General features: G+C 37.7%; 1 protein-coding gene and 1 pseudogene; both read left to right on the forward strand.

The window, feature by feature from the left end:
• The window catches only part of Erich1 (glutamate-rich 1), a gene marked incomplete at its 5' end in the record, with an annotated part of 52,793,804 nt that overhangs the window by 27,198,568 nt on the left and 25,578,676 nt on the right, over window positions 1-16,560 (forward strand).
• Window positions 2,135-3,224, forward strand: LOC148000572 (glyceraldehyde-3-phosphate dehydrogenase pseudogene; annotated as a pseudogene).

The following is a 16,560-nucleotide window of genomic DNA, read 5'->3' on the forward strand; positions in this document are numbered from 1 at the left end:
TCATCCTCAGTGAGCTAACCCAATCACAGAAAGACATACATGGTATGCACTCATTGATAAGTGGCTATTAGCCCAAATGCTTGAATTACCCTAGATCCCTAGAACAAACGAAACTCAAGACGGATGATCAAAATGTGAATGCTTCAGTCCTTCTTTAAATGAGGAAAAAGAATACCCTTGGCAGGGAAGGGAGAGGCAAAGATTAAAACAGAGACTGAAGGAACACCCATTCAGAGCCTGCCCCACATGTGGCCCATACATATACAGCCACCCAATTAGACAAGATGGATGAAGCAAAGAAGTGCAGACCGACAGGAGCCGGATGTAGAACGCTCCTGAGAGACACAGCCAGAATACAGCAAATACAGAGGCGAATGCCAGCAGCAAACCACTGAACTGAGAATAGGTCCCCCGTTGAAGGAATCAGAGAAAGAACTGGAAGAGCTTGAAGGGGCTCGAGACCCCAAAAGTACAACAATGACAAGCAACCAGAGCTTCCAGGGACTAAGCCACTACCTAAATACTATACATGGACTGACCCTGGACTCTGACCCCATAGGTAGCAATGAATATCCTAGTAAGAGCACCAGTGGAAGGGGAAGCCCTGGGTCCTGCTAAGACTGAACCCCCAGTGAACTAGACTATGGGGGGAGGGCGGCAATGGGGGGAGGGTTGGGAGGGGAACACCCATAAGGAAGGGGAGGGGGGAGGGGGATGTTTGCCCGGAAACCGGGAAAGGGAATAACACTTGAAATGTATATAAGAAATACTCAAGTTAATAAAAAAAAAAGAATTTCACGATTGTTTCGTTGCCAACAATGAAGTAAAATACCATCTATTAGCTACACTATATGCCATTAGTGTTTTGCTGGATGCTATGACACTTGGTCTCTTTAATCTGTAAAATTGTCTCTGTAATATGTACAATTGAACATTATAAAATACTCTCTTAAATGATCTAAAAACAGGAAATGGAACTGCAAAACTCTATAGAAACACGAAATACTGTGTGTATTAAAGTAAATAAGCTAATCTTGACTAGAGAAAGGAGACAGCTTATTACATAATAAAATAAATTGGAGTAAAAGATAAATTGTTAACAAAGAATTAACAATCATAAATTTGAATAAATCTAAAATCCAGTTTTAGTATAGAATATAAAACAAAAGGAGACAAAAATAACCCATGGCAAAAGATAAAATATATCCCAAGGTTACAGTGAAGAGCCATAGATTACCAAATCCAAGTAATTTCTGAAACTAAAAAATTTAAGAAATAAATGACTCTATAAATAGCCTAAAACAATCTGACAAATACCCCAAAAAGATGAAGTTAACCACTCATTAGGGTAACAAGACCCTAATATGCTGACAAAGATAGTGAGTCATTTGAGGGTATAATTACCAGGGTTATGGCCTTTACTGTGTCTGGCTATTTTCAGTGCTCTGTATTTTTGTTCTTCTGTCATTGCAAAAACTCTACACACTCATTAGTATCCCAATTACTTAAAATAAGCAGCTTCTGTCTTTGTGGGGAATACACCAGAGCAATTATATAGTAAAGAACTCTGATCTCAAAACAAAAAATAAACTTCCTTTAATGAATGGACCGGATAATTTCTAGAGAGATAGGCAATTGCTGCATAATTTTGAAATTTAAAGGAACTAATTTTAAGCAATAAATTATTCCAGTAAAATGAGCAGACTAGATATTGAAGTAATTGTGTTAATAGAGATCGGTGACATATAAAATACTACTATAAGTAGTATATATTCATAGAGAAAAATAATCTTTCTGATCCCAAAAATTGGAGGCATGCATTTTGTCTTAATCACTCAGATTCAGTAATCCTGTGAAATTTTAAAATATTCAACTAATTTTCACTTTTTAGATAAATGTATGCAAAGCATTTGCGGTAGGATATATATAGTCACGCTCAAATATATAAGTCAAACTACTTATATATAGCAAATTGCCAGCTGTAAGAATTACTCATCAGTGGCCTTTGGGCTGTTAATGTTATTAGGAAATTTTACAATACAAGTCATCAGCAGTCTTCTTCTATGTGATTGATTTTGCAATTGATCTATAAGGATACAGGAAAATGAGAAACATTAAAAGCATACACATTCTCGGCTCTCTGCTCTTCCCTGTTCCAGAGACAGCCGCATCTTCTTGTGCAGTGCCACCCTCGTCTCATAGACAAGATGGTGAAGGTTGGTGTGAACGGATTTGGCCGTACCGGGCACCTGGTTACCAGGGCTGCCTTCTCTTGTGACAAAGTGGACATTGTTGCCATCAACGACCCGTTCATTGACCTCAACTACATGGTCTACATGTTCCAGTGTGACTCTACCCATGGCAAGTTCAACAGCACAGTCAAGACTGAGAATGGGAAGCTTGTCATCAACGGGAAGCCCATCACCATCTTTCAGGAACGAGATCCCGCTAACATCAAATGGGGCGACGCTGGTGCTGAGTATGTCATGGAGTCTACTGGAGTCTTCACCACCATGGAGAAGGCTGGGGCTCACCTGAAGGGTGAGGCCAAAAGGGTCATCATCTCCGCCCCTTCCGCTGATGCGCCTATGTTTGTGATGGGTGTGAACCACAAGAAATATGACAACTCCCTCAAGATTGTCAGCAATGCATCCTGCACCACCAACTGCTTAGCCCCCCTGGCCAAGGTCATCCATGACAACTTTGGCATCGTGGAAGGGCTCATGACCACAGTCCATGCCATCACTGCCACTCAGAAGACTGTGGATGGCCCCTCTGGAAAGCTGTGGCGTGATGGCCGTGGGGCAGCCCAGAACATCATCCCTGCATCCACTGGTGCTGCCAAGGCTGTGGGCAAGGTCATCCCAGAGCTGAACAGGAAGCTCATTGGCATGGCCTTCCGTGTTCCTACCCTCAGTGTATCCGTTGTGGATCTGACATGCCGCCTGAAGAAACCTGCCAAGTATGATGACATCAAGAAGGTGGTGAAGCAGGCGTCCGAGGGCCCACTAAAGGGCATCCTGGGCTACACTGAGGACCAGGTTGTCTCCTGCGACTTCAACAGCAACTCCCACTCTTCCACCTTTGATGCTGGGGTTGGTATTGCTCTCAACGACAACTTTGTAAAGCTCATTTCCTGGTATGACAATGAATACGGTTACAGCAACAGGGTGGTGGACCTCATGGCCTACATGGCCTCCAAGGAGTAAGAAACCCTGGACCACCCAGCCTAGCAAGGATACTGAGAGCAAGAGAGAGGCCCTCAGTTGCTGAGGAGTCCCCATCCCCACTCGGCCCCCAACACTGAGCATCTCCCTCACAATTCCATCCCAGACCCCACAGTAATAGGAGGGGCCTAGGGAGCCCACCATTCTCTCTTGAATACCATCAATAAAGTTCGCTGCACCCTCAAAAAACAAAAAAAGCATACACATTCTCTAATTGAAGTTAGTATATCAAAATTCTTAATAAATCAAACTGATGCCTACAAGTAATAACAAAATTATTTTACTCCTACTTGACCATGTCTCAGTGGTATTGCTTCACTAGGCTTTTGCTGATAAATTATATCAAATTAAATTAAAATCCTTTTAGGCTCACTCACATCTCTCCCTCAGCCCTAGCTGTGGCCGGAGTCTTTTCTGGTGCTAGTGGTTAAACCTTCTACACATGCTCTCTGTTATCTGGGTTTGCTTACCATATGATCAGCTTAGATTTCAAAAGCACGTATCAAATAAGAAAGGCCCAGAAGTTTTTGTAAGGCTGCTGGGGGGAGAAAAGGCATCTGTAATCTTACCCAAATCTTATCTCTGCATGCTAGAAGACTGACTTGGTCAAAGATATACCCAGGCTTCAAGAGTGACATGGTGGTTACTGGAGTAACTAATCTTTCCACATGGATATAAGGCCTGCTTCAATGAAATGATTTTTTTTATGCCTGGTACTGCAAATCTTTTCAAAAATTCTACTATGACTGAGAAGATCCTTATAGAGAAACTGGCATGCTATCAAACTCCATTTTAAGTATTTATGTTATAGCAATAACATTTTGCTAGTCTTAGGTCAGAGAAGCCTTATGTAGTCGTGGGTAGTGGCTACTGCAAAGACTCAAAACTAGTCAAAGAACTAAGCATAAATAACTGAGTAATCAGCTAAGGAGCGTTATCTCTATCAACCTTCCACCATCCCATATTCAAGGAACCTTGAAGAAGGTGCACATAGACAATGAGTACATGAAGCTTGAAGGAGAGGTGTAGAATGAAGATTCTGGACATGACATGACTGTTGCATGTATGACGACAGCATTTGGGGTAGAATTCAAAAGACTTACACAAGATTCAGCTAGTCAAAATTCCAACATGGCCAGGGAGAAACCTCTAAGGTACTATTCCTATTACCAATTGATGACACTAAAGGAAGGAAGGAATCATTCTCCTTTTGGGGTGTGGCCACTGCTATGTTGCTTATGCCCCTGTGGATGTCTATACACCCGTGAATATGGGTGTAGCACTAAATGGACTTACTGGGTTACGGAAAATAAAAAGAATACATGAAATTCAGAAGAAAATGGAGTAGTAACACTAGGGTGAGTTGAGGGAGGTAGTGATAAACTGCCTTGATGAAGGCAGTTTAATTTTTATATACTAGCTTCAGGAGTCACATTGCCTAAAATCTGTTACCTTCTCTTTATTAGAACATTAAAGGTGGACTGTTTTAAGTTGTAATCAGAAATCCTAAAGAAATACTAAATGGGTCTTAAATTTAGTCAGAATAGATATTTTCAGAGTATATGTATAGTTAATCACAACTACACAAATAGAACAAATTCTAAAAATAAATATGTAAATCCTAATGTTTCAAAGACTGCACTAAGTGCAAATGAAGTCAAGGTGATCTTTCAGATCATTGGAAAGTCCGTCCAATTATTTCAAGTGAATGAAGTGTGGTGAAGAGTTGCTTGTTTGTTTGGGTAGATCTCGACATTTGGCCAGAACTGAGGCACTTATCCTTTACAAACTTTTCTCAGCAAACTATAAAACGTCATGACTATCAACCATGAAGACTTTGGTAATATTATCTCTCATTTCCCTTTCCTCTTTCCGAATTTTCTTTATTATTTGGCTTCAGTAATTGTAATACCAATAATGATTAAGTGAGAAGCTCATTAACCCTTCTGTGCAAATGAAGCACAAACAGAAGCCTAGACAAACTTGTCGAGCAACTGAACAGTGCAACTCCACATCTTCACCCAGCTCTACTTGATTAGATGGATGCTAGGAGCAACCCATGTTCTTCTAAGGAAAGGGTTAACAAAGAATATGAGTTCAAGCAGTAGAAGACCCTATTTACTGGATATAGCATATTGGCAAATTAAAATGAATTCATTATTGCAGTATGCACAATAAAGTTCTTATAACCTTTAAAATAAGTTCATCAAAAAAGCTAACCTAACTGAATTTTGAGCTCTAAAAGGTTAAGTAAAACAGTATAAAATATTTTATTTTCTCACTAATAAAGATTTCAGATAAATGGGACATATCAGATAAATGTGTGGTTTAATTGTTACAAGTATGGAAATTACTTGGAACATACCCTAGCAAAACAATATGAATAATCATAACAATGTTATTAAAATGATAGACTGTGTTCTCTTTATTTATTAGAAGAAAATTCTGTCGTAATACTTTGCTTTGCATAAGACATTCCATCTATCATAGATCTATTACAGATCTATTTGACTTTATTTCCCTTGGGACTTTAATTTAGTGTGACTATTTAATTGTTTATTTAATAATTTAAAGTATAGGCTGGCATTTTGTATAGCATGCAATTAACTGTATAAATTGTGAGTTGAATTTTATGTAGCTAGAATTACCATGTTCCATATCCTGTTTTATATTTTGTCAATATATAGATTATAAATAAGCTTATGTTTCTGTATTCAATTGTAAAAATTCGCTGGTCATTTGTCTATAATCAGACACAGTGTAATGCCTAGAAATACATAAGCAATAAAATAAGCAAAACTGATGAACTTATTTGTGGTTTGTATCCTAATAGAAAAGATTCATTGCAACCTATTTTCTTTTTTTTTTTTTTTCAGAGCTGGGGACCGAACCCAGGGCCTTGCGCTTCCTACGTAAGCATTCTACCACTGAGCTAAATCCCCAGCCCCGCAACCTATTTTCTTAACACTACCCCTTATATTCATAATGCCCCAGTGAAAGTTGCCTGTAAGGTTGGTTGCTTACACAACTATAGTCATATTATAAGCATATATGTATACATGCTTTCTATAAGATAATTGTGTTTATTTTTAAAAAATTATTATTAATAATTCAAGAATACATTGTTTACCTTAAGGTATGAGACCAGAAGACATAAACAAATTAGATGCATATATAAATAAATGATAAAGATAAAACAAAATCAATATTACGTTTTATTTTTTACTAGGACAGAAGTGTATTTCGGATCTACAAATAAGATACAATTTGTGTGAAATAATTGTAGTTCAACATTGTAAAACAATTTTTATTTTAAAATTATATTCAATTATCTAATAAAAAGTCCTTTGTAGTATACTTACAAAATATTTTGATGATTACCAAACTTTAATGTATATGCAGTCATATATATATATATGTGTGTGTGTGTGTGTGTGTGTGTGTATACATATATATATGTATTTATATGTATTTATATGTTATATATGTATAAATAACACGTACACATACATACACATATATATATGTACACATGTGTGTTTGTGTGCATGCGCATGTGTGTGCATTCACATGGAATTTACCTTTGTCTTATTTCCTTTAGCTATAATGTGTTCCTGGAATAATTATTGAAAATATTGGTTCTATCTGAGAATATTTATCCATTGATCTTAATTGAGTCTGATATTACTCTAAAACTTCTGGGCATTTCAAAGGGTAACATTTCTTAGCTAAGATAATTTGATATTTATGTTATTAATCTGTGCTATAGATCTTAATATATCATCTAATAAATCTTTACAAAGCCCTCTAAGGGAAGTATTATTTGACATTTGCAGCTATGATGATGTAATTATAATGATGAAAATACAAACTCAAGTTTGGAGAGGTCGAGAAGTGTATCCTGCTCTGCAGTCTGCTTCACAAACACTTGAGCATCCATGCTTATTGCTGTTCCATACATAATAGCCAGAAATTGGAAACAGCTTAGGTATCCATCAACTAATGAGTGAATAATGAAAACATTTTATATTACATAAGCAAATAGTATTCAGATGATAAGAAATGTGAACTTATGGCATTCACAGTTAAAAGGATGGAGCTAGAAAAAAAAATCCAGAATGCAGTAACTCAGAACCAAGAGGGAAAAGATTGTAAATATTCAAGTTTTTCTGGCTTTAATATGTCATCAAACAATGCAGGCAGGGGATTTAAGAGTTTAGGCAAAAGGAAAAGATCTCTCAAGGTAAGAGAAATAGAATACATTGTTATGGAGGGACAAAGAGTGAATGAGAATTGGAGGATTAAATAGGAAGGGGGATTGATAAGAGAAGGGTAAAAGAGGAACTATGGGTAGGAATAACAATTACTGAAAGGCATTTGAGAAGTTATATGGAAGCTTATTACTGTATACACTTCCTAAAATAGATACATTTATGAACAAAATATGAAGAGAGTAACTAAACAATAGGAAGACAATGCCCCATCTAGACATTTAGTGCCACCAAGTAAAACCGTCAGTGCCAAAATATGAACGAGTTACATCTTGTCTAATCATAGGGGTAAGGAGCCCCACAGAAATCCTCAAACATCACACCCTTGTTTTCTCTCTATCACCTGATGGTAAGGTCATGGTACTGAAGACAACATTTACATTGTCATTGAACACAGAGAAGTTGAACTGGTGCCTAACTAGAAGCTTCACCCCTACTGACTATCGTACATAGTGTAAGCTACTCATCCTGTTACTGGAAGAGAAAAGTTAGTCATCAAGATCCTCAGTTACAAACCCAGAGGCTCACAACAGTGACCTGCCTGCTAGATGTACAGGTATAATATCGACACAAATGTTAGAGGAGTAAGCCAACACTTTCTGATTGGATTTAAGGACCACTCCATGAGACAGAATTCATACCTGACACAGCTAAAGTGGACAAATATCTGAGATTACATAAGTCATGGGCTTATGGGACAGCGTATTGCTGTTATTATGCTATTGAGACATAATAAAATAAAGTCTAATGGCATACTACTATGCCGCTAGATCAGTTCCTCGCTCAGTCCACCTCAGAGAAACTCCTTAATGTAGTATATGAAAACTAACATAGAGAATTGAATCAGGACAATGTGCACACAGTGAGGGACTTGGGAGCACTCAGTCCTAAACAGGATGTCTTTACCAAATTCCTCTCTTTCAGGCTAGGAGTCTATGTAGAAGGGGAGGCAGAATGACTGTAAAATCTAAAAATGTTGGATAGCTCCTTGAAAACTGTCTTCCAGACACAACAAGATCGATGACCATATGAACACACCAAGACTGGGGCAGTGTGAAGAAGGCCTATACAGATTCTAGACAGATGGGATCCCAGCATTGAGAGTGTCAAATGGTCATAGGCTCTCACCTCTAACCAAGAAGTTATTTGCAAATGATACTCTGATAAAGAAAAAGTCAGTTTTCTCCAACGTAATCTCACTAGGCACAACTATGCTTCAGGGATAGGGTTTTAGCCAACACAAAATGAACTCAATTGGATTTTTATAAACTTTTAGTTTTGGCATTATTTTGTTTGATTAGCCTTTGTTTTTTCCTATTTCCATTTTCCTGTCTGTGAGGTTTTGTGTATTTATTTCTTTATTTGGTTGTTTGCTTTAAAGAGAGAGGAAAAGGACATGGAGTTGGGTGGACAGGAAGGTAGGGGGAGATGTGAGATAAATTGAGGACAGAAATATGATTAAAATAAATTTAATGAAAATTTTCAATTAAAAATAATAATTAAAAGAACAAAATGAAAAATTAAACAAATAAATTTATAAATGTGTCAGCCCGCAAAACTATGTAGTATAGACTTAGACTCTAAACTCAGAGTTCTTCGTTTAAAGTCCTCCACATCCCTATTTTACTTATTATTACTTAGATTAATGAACAGGGATCTGCATATATAGCAGTACATACAAGTTTTAATACTGGGAGCAGAAGCATTATTAGTGCTACTTTGGATTTTTCTCTATTATGCTAGGAAGAAAACTTTATAAAATATTTCAATATATTACTTCTACTCTGTATTCAGAACTACCTACAAATATACATTCCTATTATACAATTATGCTAGAGACATTTAAATGCAACGGCATATGCACTGCCACATAGACATTTGTGAAAGAACACAGTCACACATTTTATATTTTATTAAACTCACTCATAAAAAAGTTAATACAATAGTATCTAGTTCCTGGTAAAGTGAATGCTATACTCATATCATTTCTGTTCCAATCTTTCCCACTTCCAACTTCTCCGGGGTCCTCTAATTCTCTCAGAAATGTACTAGCTCTTCTTTCACTATTTTTCTAATGAATTTGAAAGATGCTTTGTGGGCAAAGGGTAAAAAATTTGAATGAATGTTTCATGTTTTATGATAGCCATTGACTTCCAAATTTGTGCTACTTGACTTTGATTTTTGTCACACTGAAAATTATCCAATGGTCTCTATAATTCCTCAGACTATATAGAGAGGAACAAGAATATATAGTAGTTAAGAAAGTAGGCTAGGGCTAGAGAGATTGTCCAATGGTTAAAGCATTGGCTGTTCTACCAGAGGACCTGAGTTCAATTCCCAATAACTGAATGGTGGTACACAACTGTTTACAACTCCAGATCCAGAGGATCCCTTCTTCTGGCTTCCACAGGCACACAAGTAAGGCACAGAAATACACGCAGATAAAACACATATACATTAATTAATTACTTAATTAATTAACCAATCAATTAATTAAAAAGAAGCCAGTTGTTGTGGCTCACAGTGGTAGGATTTGATTGTGAACATAGGTGAGTCATGAGTTTAAGGCCAGCCTGGACAAAGAAAAAAATGAAAGAAAGCAGGTTATATATAATGAGATGCAGTTAATCCTAACTCTTGTTCTTGCCAACAAACAGGCAGAATGGGTATTGGAGGTTTGTGAATGTGATTTATTCATAAATTAATAATTATGTTTTTCATTTTATACTGTAGATCAGCTATAACCATGTTTAAGTATTAAATACATGGGCAAGTTAAGCACCTTTTTTGGTCACCTTGCACCTTTACATACATAAACTTTGCTGATTATAATCCATTAACTTGGTATTTAGTAACTAATTGAAATTGAATTTTCAAAAAAAATAAATAGCATAGAATATTATTTCAACTCTTGTATGTATCAATCATGATGTGATTTGAGATTTTTCCAAGAACTGGAAAATACTTTAATTCAAAGTCAAGTCTGAAACTTCATTATAACACAGCTATAGACTATGAGATCTTTGAATTAGAATCTTACAAAGTCTGGTTGACATCATCTCTTTCCAGAACCTTACCTAAATCATCATTCCAAAGCCTGTGACCTGCGGGAAGCTTTTCTAAGACCCTCTCATTGAGAATCCTTAGTTGTCCTGGGAGACACAGTCTCTCTCAGTGACAAGTCCAACCTGCACCCATGCTAATATGTCCCTAGTGACCTTGGCTGGAGAAGACTTTCCCTAGAAAGAAAGTAAGACTGGTGGGGGAAATTCAAACAGAAAATGTCTAAGTTGTTTGTGTTTATTAAGTAACCAAAATTCTATTTATGATTTGACATCTATTTATAAACCCTTTTGAGGAGGAAGCACTTTCATTATCTATAAACCCACGAAAAATGACCATGCCTTTAGTAAGTTACTATAGCAAAGTATATATATATATATATATATTCAAACCCTTTAAAATAAGAGTTTAACCTGCATGAATGGGTCAACTTGCTACACGGTGCTATAGAAATCTTTCTTTGAAACCAATTAAAAATACCTCTTTATTTGGTTGATTATATTCTCACACATTTCATCTTGGAATTTATTATTTTAGGACTATTTTTTGGGGGGGGTTCTTTTTTTCGGAGCTGGGGACCGAACCCAGGGCCTTGCGCTTCCTAGGTAAGCGCTCTACCACTGAGCTAAATCCCCAGCCCCTTTAGGACTATTTTTAAATAACTTCATATTGTATATTTCTATTGGCTAGTAATGAAAAGTTATTGTGTATAACTAATTAAATAATGTTTTTTTAAAAAATTTAAAGTAGCATTTAGCCCATTTATTCATCAGTACATAATCTATCTTTCTTTAAAATATTTAAGAACAGTACATGCTGGTAGATGAAGATCCCAAAGTGCAACTTGACAAAAGCAGTTACTTCTCTACATATGAAAGAAAGAAAGAAAGAAAGAAAGAAAGAAAGAAAGAAAGAAAGAAAGAAAGAAAGAGAGAAAGAAAGGAAGGAAGGAAGGAAGAGAGAAAGAGGAAAGAAAGGAGAAAGAAAGAAGAAAGAAAGAATAGAAGGAAGGAAGGAAGGAAGAAAGAAAGAAAGAAAGAAAGAGAGAGAGAAAGAAAGAAAGAAAGAAAGAAAAAGAATCCTATGGTTTTAGTAGGGTAATTTAAAAAGAAATCCATTAGAATACAGCATGATCTAATATTACAAATAGTATAAATTCAAGTATGTGTTTACTACTTTCTACATTTTAATCATGTTTATAGTAACATTAAACCTGTCTTTCAGACACTGTAACTGAATAAATCTGTTAACTTCTTTCATGAATTTATCCATGAGAAACCAAAGAGTTAATCCCACCCAAGTCCAGTTTAGTGACCCAGTGAGTTTATTGTAGAGAGGTAAAGAGTTATTCCCAGAGCATGAGAGAATGTTTTAACAATTACAGACTTATACTCACCTCATCCTTATGAATAAGATTTATGATTTATATAGTCAGTTATTAAAAATAAAGCTATATATTTGTTAAATCTACCTCATCACAGGCAGTGGTTCACAAAAGCTGCATAAAGCTCCCTAGCTAGATGCTCTGCAGGCCAGAGTCTTCTACCTGCCAGTTATTATGGTTTACATAACAGTGAGGGGAGTATGTAATCTTGTAAGTTTCAGGATCTTCCTGAGGCTTGTAAATTTTCTTAGCTTCCCTAGTCAAATGCCACCCTCCTCCCTCCAGCAGACAATGGATTCTATGGATGGCTATATAATATTCTTCTTTATGAATTGTACATTTTTTATTCCTTGAATTTTAAATATCCACCATGCATCTGATTTAGAATACTTAATATAATTATCTCTTTTTCTTTCTGTTTTCTTTCCTCTATTCCACTTTTGTCCCAGAACATCTGACTGATTAAAAACTTTATGCTGGTGAAATTTCAGTCTTCTTCTATTTTGTTAGTAGCCCAGAAAAATTAACTTGGCTAGAAATGTCAGAGATCCTTGCTGAATAAATTTGCTATAAGCCAGAGTCCCAAACCTCGGTTGAACTGGCCTGCTTCTTACCAAAGATAGCACATTTCCCTAGTCCATTCATAAGACAATCTGAATTTGTTCAAAATTTCAACATTTGGTCCCTTACCTTCACTCTGATCTGATTATAAATGAGAGGAGACAGAGCCTACACACATAAAGGCAACTCTGCTAGCTTGTGTGCTTGATCGCAGTACTGTATAACAGCTAAAATTGCTTGTTCATCATAGTGTATTCAGAATTTAATGATAGACAAGAGTATCAACCACACACAGATCTTATAACTGGAGTGGCCTGGTGCTAGATTTCATATGTCACAGGAGACACAAGAAAAATCCAGTACAATTGAACCAGGAAGAGTCTAAATGTCTTAGAAGAAAATGGGATCAAATCTAAATGTGGTTGTTTATGAAGCAACCCAGAGTCATTGATAATGATTCCAAACAACACCTCCTGATATAAGAACACTGCGCGAAGGAAACAGACCGGATAAACAGTTCTCTTGTCTGCTGCAAGAAAGCTGCCTGGTGAAATCGGGACACACAGAGGCAGAATTCCTCTAGGACTGGGCACGTCCTGTGTTTACCGGAAGTCCCACAACCGCGGATCCCGGCCCGCAGCAGCTCTCTGCTCCCAGACCCCGTGGGAAAGAGACCTCACCGCCTGGTCAGGTGGGCACTCCTGAGGCTGCAGAGCAGAAGTGACCACCAACACTGCCCACCCCTGCCCACATCCCTGGCCCAAGAGGAAACTGTATAAGGCCTCTGGGCTCCCATGGGGGAGGGCCCAGGAGCGGCAGGACCCCTGCCTGACACACCACCGGAACCTGAAGGAAACAGACCGGATAAACAGTTCTCTGCACCCAAATCCCGTGGGAGGGAGAGCTAAACCTTCAGAGAGGCAGACAAGCCTGGGAAAACAGAAGAGACTGCTCTCTGCACACACATCTCGGACGCCAGAGGAAAACACCGAAGGCCATCTGGAACCCTGGTGCACTGAAGCTCCCGGAAGGGGCGACGCAGATCTTCCTGGTTGCTGCCACTGCCGAGAGCCCGTGGGCAGCACCCCATGAGCGAACTTGAGCCTCGGGACCACAGGTAAGACCAACTTTTCTGCTGCAAGAAAGATGCCTGGGGAACTCAAGACACAGGCCCACAGGAACAGCTGAAGACCTGTAGAGAGGAAAAACTACACGCCCGAAAGCAGAAGACTCTGTCCCCATAACTGACTGAAAGAGAGGAAAACAGGTCTACAACACTCCTGACACACAGTCTTATAGGACAGTCTAGCCACTGTCAGAAATAGCAGAACAAAGTAACACTAGAGATAATCTGATGGCAAGAGGCAAGCGCAGGAACCCAAGCAACAGAAACCAAGACTACATGGCATCATCGGAGCCCAATTCTCCCACCAAAACAAACATGGAATATCAAAACACACCAGAAAAGCAAGATCTAGTTTCAAAATCATATTTGATCATGATGCTGGAGGACTTCAAGAAAGACGTGAAGAACTCCCTTAGGGAAAGACAGGAAAACATTAATAAACAAGTAGAAGCCTACAGAGAGGAATCGCAAAAATCCCTGAAAGAATCGCAAAAATCCCTGAAAGAATTCCAGGAAAACACAATCAAACAGTTGAAGGAATTGAAAATGGAAATAGAAGCAATCAAGAAAGAACACATGGAAACAACCCTGGATATAGAAAACCAAAAGAAGAGACAAGGAGCTGTAGATACAAGCTTCACCAACAGAATACAAGAGATGGAAGAGAGAATCTCAGGAGCAGAAGATTCCATAGAAATCATTGACTCAACTGTCAAAGATAATGTAAAGCAGAAAAAGCTACTGGTCCAAAACATACAGGAAATCCAGGACTCAATGAGAAGATCAAACCTAAGGATAATAAGTATAGAAGAGAGTGAAGACACCCAGCTCAAAGGAACAGTAAATATCTTCAACAAAATCATAGAAGAAAACTTCCCTAACCTAAAGAAAGAGATACCCATAAGCATAGAAGAAGCCTACAGAACTCCAAATAGATTAGACCAGAAAAGAAACACCTCCCGTCACATAATTGTCAAAACACCAAACGCACAAAATAAAGAAAGAATATTAAAAGCAGTAAGGGAAAAAGGTCAAGTAACATATAAAGGCAGACCTATCAGAATCACACCAGACTTCTCGCCAGAAACTATGAAGGCCAGAAGACCCTGGACTGATGTCATACAGACCCTAAGAGAACACAAATGCGAGCCCAGGTTACTGTATCGTGCAAAACTCTCAATTAACATATATGGAGAAACCAAGATATTCCATGACAAAACCAAATTTACACAATATCTTTCTACAAATCCAGCACTACAAAGGATAATAAATGGTAAAGCCCAACATAAGGAGGCAAGCTATACCCTAGAAGAAGCAAGAAACTAATCGTCTTGGCAACAAAACAAAGAGAATGAAAGCACACAAACATAACCTCTCATCCAAATATGAATATAATGGGAAGCAATAATCACTATTCCTTATATCTCTCAACATCAATGGCCTCAACTCCCCAATAAAAGACATAGATTAACAAACTGGATACGCAACGAGGACCCTGCATTCTGCTGCCTACAGGAAACACACCTCAGAGACAAAGACAGACATTACCTCAGAGTGAAAGGCCGGAAAACAATTTTCCAAGCAAATGGTCAGAAGAAGCAAGCTGGAGTAGCCATTCTAATATCAAATAAAATCAATTTTCAATTAAAAGTCATCAAAAAAGATAAGGAAGGACACTTCATATTCATCAAAGGAAAAATCCACCAAGATGAACTCTCAATCTTAAATATCTATGCCCCAAATACAAGGGCACCTACACACGTAAAAGAAACCTTACTAAAGCTCAAAACACACATTGCACCTCACACAATAATAGTGGGAGATTTCAACACCCCACTCTCATCAAAGAACAGATCATGGAAACAGAAATTAAACAGAGATGTAGACAGACTAAGAGAAGTCATGAGCCAAATGGACTTAACGGATATTTATAGAACATTCTATCCTAAAGAAAAAGGATATACCTTCTTCTCAGCTCCTCATGGTACTTTCTCCAAAATTGACCATATAATTGGTCAAAAAACGGGCCTCAACAGGTACAGAAAGATAGAAATAATTCCATGCGTGCTATCGGACCACCGCGGCTTAAAACTGGTCTTCAATAACAATCAAGGAAGAATGCCCACATATACTTGGAAATTGAACAATGCTCTACTCAATGATAACCTGGTCAAGGAAGAAATAAAGAAAGAAATTAAAAACTTTTTAGAATTTAATGAAAATAAAGTTACAACATACCCAAAATTATGGGACACAATGAAAGCTGTGCTAAGAGGAAAACTCATAGCGCTGAGTGCCTGCAGAAAGAAACAGGAAAGAGCATATGTCAGCAGCTTGACAGCACACCTAAAAGCTCTAGAACAAAAAGAAGCAAATACACCCAGGAGGAGTAGAAGGCAGGAAATAATCAAACTCAGAGCTGAAATCAACCAAGTAGAAACAAAAAGGACCATAGAAAGAATCAACAGAACCAAAAGTTGGTTCTTTGAGAAAATCAACAAGATAGATAAACCCTTAGCTAAACTAACAAGAGGACACAGAGAGTGCGTCCAAATTAACAAAATCAGAAAAGAAAAGGGAGACATAACAACAGATTCAGAGGACATTCAAAAAATCATCAGATCTTACTATAAAAACCTATATTCAACAAAACTTGAAAATCTTCAGGAAATGGACAATTTCCTAGACAGATACCAGGTACCGAAGTTAAATCAGGAACAGATAAACCAGTTAAACAACCCCATAACTCCTAAGGAAATAGAAGCAGTCATTAAAGGTCTCCCAACCAAAAAGAGCCCAGGTCCTCCAGATGGGTTTAGTGCAGAATTCTATCAAACTTTCATAGAAGACCTCATACCAATATTATCCAAACTATTCCACAAAATTGAAACAGATGGAGCACTACCGAATACCTTCTACGAAGCCACA

This window comes from Rattus norvegicus, chromosome 16 (assembly GCF_021556685.1).
Source record: "Rattus norvegicus strain SHRSP/BbbUtx chromosome 16, alternate assembly SHRSP_T2T, whole genome shotgun sequence".
NCBI classification, from domain to species: Eukaryota; Metazoa; Chordata; class Mammalia; order Rodentia; family Muridae; genus Rattus; species Rattus norvegicus.